Below are 5,000 nucleotides of genomic sequence, written 5' to 3'. Positions count from 1 at the left end.
AAGCGAGAATCATACCCCTAGACCAACGAGCCATGTAAAAGAGACCTTTCCGGAAGCATCCATTTCGGCCAGCGCTGTTGGATGTTGATTAAGTTGGAATAATAAATCCTGGGCTTTCATTTCTGTAACATCAATAAAATCAGTACACTACTGACTTCCACTAACAATGTGAGCAACAATTAAACTCCAAAGGCTGTATATTGATATCTCCATTGTATATCTCCAAAGAGTCTTACATATTTCCATTGCGATTTTTCAGTAACGCTCTTTTCAGAGATAACCATTGGGGTCTACATTGATCTATAGAACATATCCAAATTCTAGGTCAATTCAATATAACTTAGTATGATTGTCCATCTTCAGGGAATGATTGGAGACAATGCTGAAAGGGCCCGTCCGGGATTTGAAACCGGGACCTCTCGCTCCCTAAGTGAGAATCATACCACTAGACCAACGAGCCATTTAAAAGAGACCTTTCCGAAAGCATCCATTTCGGCCAGCGCTGTTGGATGTTGACTAAGTTGGAATAATACATCCTGGCCTTTCGTTTCTGTAACATCAATAAAATCAGTACACTACTGACTTCCGCTAACAATGTGAGCAACAATTAACCTCCGATGGCTGTATATTGATATCTCCATTTTATATCTCTAAAGAGTCTGACATATTTCAATTGCGATTTTTCAGTAACCCTCTTTTCAGAGATAACCATTGGGGTCTACATTGATCTATAGAACATATCCAAATTCTAGGTCAATTCAATATAATTTAGTAATGATAGTCCATCTTCAGAGAAAGATTGGAGACATTGCTGAAAGGGCTCGTCCGGGATCTCTCGCACCCTAAGCGAGAATCATACCCCTAGACCAACAAGCCATGTAAAAGAGACCTTTCCGAAAGCATCCATTTCGGCCAGCGCTGTTGGATGTTGATTAAGTTGGAATAACACATCCTGGGCTTTCATTTCTGTAACATCAATAAAATCAGTACACTACTGACTTCCACTAACAATGTGAGCAACAATTAACCTCCAAAGGCTGTATATTGATATCTCCATTGTATATCTCCAAAGAGTCTGACATATTTCCATTGCGATTTTTCAGTAACGCTCTTTTCAGAGATATCCATTGGGGTCTACATTGATCTATAGAACATATCCAAATTCTAGGTCAATTCAATATAACTTAGTATGATTGTCCATCTTCAGATAACTGCTTCGTGGAGGCTGACGTCATTACGGTAAGCGTGCTGTGTCATTTCCTGTTTTCTTGCCACTGGTGGTGGTCGCTCTGCGAATTAGCTCCGCTGCTAAAACACAACTGTTTCTCTGTAGCACTACGGCTAAAATCACCGGTCTGTAGTTAAACACTCGCACATACCAACCCTTACTCTATCGTGCTTAGTGATTCTGTGTTCTGTTTGAGCTCACCCTCGCAGCTCTATAGCAGCGATGTCTTCTCTCTCTCCCTGTTGCTCCACTGCTCTCTCTTGCTCCGAGTGTCTTATGTTTACGTACTCCTCTGCCTCCCTTAACAGTAGAGGTAGTTGTAATAAATGTAGTGTGTTGATAGCGATGGAGGCTCGGCTTAGTGACTTAGAAGCTCGGCTCAGCAGCTTAGAAACTCCGTTAGCTGTAGTTAGCCGGCTCCCGCTAGCCGCCGAGCCACCTAGCTTATCACGTGGCTTAGCCTTAACTAGCAGTCCCCAGACTAGTCCCGTGCAGCCGGGAGCGCAGGGCAGCTGGGTGACAACCCGGAGGGGGCATAGTGCTAGACTTAAAAAGCCCACGATTAAAGAGCCACCAGCTCACGTTTCAAATAGATTCGCTCCACTCAGCGAGGCACCCGCTGATAAACAGACTCTGATTATTGGCGACTCGGTTCTGAGAAACGTCAGGTTAGCGACACCAGCGACTATAGTTAATTGTATCCCAGGGGCCAGAGCCGGCGACATCGAATCTAAACTTAAGTTAATGGCTAAAACTAAAAAAGGTAAATACAATAAAATCGTAATTCACGTCGGCAGCAACGACTCCCGGCTTCGCATGTCGGAGATCACTAAAGTTAATGTTGAGTTCGTGTCTGCTTTTGCTAAAACGATGTCGGACAAAGTAGTTTTCTCTGGCCCGCTCCCTAATACAACAGGTGACGACATGTTTAGCCGCATGTTGTCTTTTAACCGCTGGCTGTCGAAGTGGTGTCCTGTAAACGGCGTGGGCTTTATAGATAATTGGCTAACTTTTTCGACAAAACCTGGTCTTGTTAGGAGAGACGGCGTTCATCCCACTTGGGATGGAGCAGCTCTCTTATCTAGGAATATTACTCAGTCTATTACATGACAACCCATAGTTGGGACCAGGAAGCAGAGCTGCAGTGCTAAACACTTCTCTGCGCTCCCTCTGGATCAATCACAAAACCCCATAGAGATTGTGTCTGTTCACCGTCCGATTAAATTATTGAAATTAAACAATAACAGAGCGAGAACTCCACACAAAAATTTAATACAAATAAAAACAACCTCTGAAACAATACAGGAAACCCAGACTTTTAAATGTGGTCTTTTAAACATTAGATCACTGGAAAAAAAAGCTCTTTTAGTTAATGAAATAGTCTCCGATTACAACATAGATTTACTGTCCCTCACTGAGACGTGGCTGCATCCTGATGAATATGTCAGTCTAAATGAATCTACTCCCCCCAGTCATATCAATTCACAGGTTCCTAGAGAAATTGGGCGAGGAGGTGGAGTTGCTGCTATTTTTAACTCCAGTCTATCAATTAATCCTAAACCTAAACTCAGCTACAAATCATTTGAATGTCTGGTTCTTAGTCTTCCACGCCAATCCAGGAACCACCAACAGCCAATCATATTTGCCGTAGTTTACCGTGCTCCCAGGGCTTATACTGAATTTTTAAAGGAATTCCCTGAGTTTTTATCAAACTTAGTCCTAAAGACCGATAAAATTATTATTGTTGGTGACTTTAATATTCATGTTGATAATAATAAAGATTGCCTTAGCGTAGCATTTATTTCAATACTAGACTCTATTGGTTTCAGTCAGTGTGTGCACAAACCTACTCATTGTGGTAACCACACACTTGACCTTGTATTATCGTACGGTGTCGGAATTGAAAATTAAACAGTACTTCCGCGCAATCCAGTTCTATCAGACCATAATTTAATAACCTTTGATTTTTCAATAACTGAATATATGCCACTAATAAAAAATTCATTTTCTAGATGTCTACCTGATAGTGCTGTAGCTAAATTTAAGGAAATAATCCCAATTACATTTAAACCCGTATTAGCAGTAGATATAAACAACAAATTCTTTAAAACCCTGAGCTCCATTGAGATCGACCACCTCGTCGATAGCTCTGCAGACTCATTACGATTAACATTAGACTCAATAGCGCCTCTAAAAAAGAAAAATGTCAAACATAGTAAATTAGCTCCGTGGTATAATTCCCAGACAAATGAGTTAAAACAATTATCAAGAAAACTAGAAAGGAAGTGGCGCTCCAGCAACCATGTTGAAAATCTAATAGACTGGAAGAATAGTGTTAAAGAATATAAAAAGGCTCTCCACAAAGCAAGAGCCGCCTACTATTCAAAACTAATAGAAGAGAATAAAAACAACCCCAGGTTTCTCTTCAGCACTGCAGCCAGGCTGACAGAGAGTCACACCTCCACCGAACCCAGTATTCCTCGATCCCTAAATAGTAATATCTTTATGACCTTTTTTAATGATAAAATTCAAACTATTAGAAATAAAATCAACCATCTCCTGCCCTCAATTGGCACTAATACCCTCCCAACAACAGAGATCTCAGAAACGGCTGAGAATCCTACCCATTACTTAGACAGCTTCTCTCTGATCACCCGTGATCAGTTTACCAAATTAATCTCAGGTTCTAAACCAACAACTTGTATCTTAGATCCCATTCCTACCAAATTACTTAAAGAAATTCTGCCCCTAATTGATAGTTCGTTACTTAACATCATCAATCTGTCATTATCATCAGGTTATGTACCACAGTCTTTTAAAATAGCTGTCATCAAACCCCTACTCAAAAAACCCACCCTAGACCCAGAGGTTTTAGCCAATTACAGACCAATATCTAATCTCCCCTTCGTCTCTAAAATCTTAGAAAAAGTTGTTGCCAATCAGCTGTGTGAGTTTCTCCGGGAAAATAATATATATGAAGACTTTCAATCGGGGTTTAGAGCCAATCACAGTACAGAGACAGCCTTGGCAAAAGTCACTAATGACCTTTTAATAGCCTCAGATCAGGGACTTGTGTCTGTCCTCGTTCTGTTAGATCTCAGTGCAGCATTCGACACGATTGACCATCAAATTTTATTACAAAGACTCAAACAGTTAATTAACATTAATGGAACCGCCCTTAACTGGTTTAAATCGTATTTTTCTGAACGCTCCCAACTTGTGCAAATTAATGATGAGTCATCTGTGCGCACCAAAGTTAACCATGGTGTTCCACAGGGCTCTGTGCTCGGCCCAATTTTATTCTCATTATATATGCTTCCACTAGGAAACATTATCAGGACACACTCGGTAAATTTCCACTGCTATGCGGATGACACCCAGTTATATTTGTCAATAAAACCTGAACAAAGTAATCAATTAAATAAACTTCGAACATGTCTCAAGGACATAAAAACCTGGATGACCCGCAATTTTCTCTTATTAAACTCAGACAAAACAGAGGTTATAATACTTGGCCCTAAACACCTAAGATATGCATTATCTAATGATATAGCTGCGCTAGACGACATTGCCCTTGCTTCCAATGAAACAGTCAGGAACTTGGGAGTGATCTTTGATCCTGATTTATCCTTTAATTCTCACTTAAAACAAATTTCTAGGACCGCTTTTTTCCACTTACGTAATATTTCCAAAATTAGACATGTCCTTTCCCAAAAAGATGCAGAAAAACTAGTCCACGCCTTTGTTACATCGAGACTGGACTATTGTAATT

General features: G+C 40.5%; 1 non-coding gene across 1 annotated transcript in view; it reads right to left on the bottom strand.

Moving 5' to 3' along the window:
- The window catches only part of trnap-ugg (transfer RNA proline (anticodon UGG)), a 72-nt gene extending 40 nt beyond the window's left edge, over positions 1-32 (bottom strand). Inside the window, exon 1 of the tRNA in view lies at positions 1-32. This exon is cut by the window's left edge and continues 40 nt beyond it. This is a non-coding gene — a tRNA (tRNA-Pro).
- Positions 33-5,000: the final 4,968 nt, after the last annotated feature.

Source organism: Pleuronectes platessa, chromosome 22 (assembly GCF_947347685.1).
Source record: "Pleuronectes platessa chromosome 22, fPlePla1.1, whole genome shotgun sequence".
Taxonomy (NCBI): domain Eukaryota; kingdom Metazoa; phylum Chordata; class Actinopteri; order Pleuronectiformes; family Pleuronectidae; genus Pleuronectes; species Pleuronectes platessa.
The sequence above is the reverse complement of the archived record's forward strand: the minus strand, read 5'-3'. Positions and strand labels throughout refer to the sequence as shown.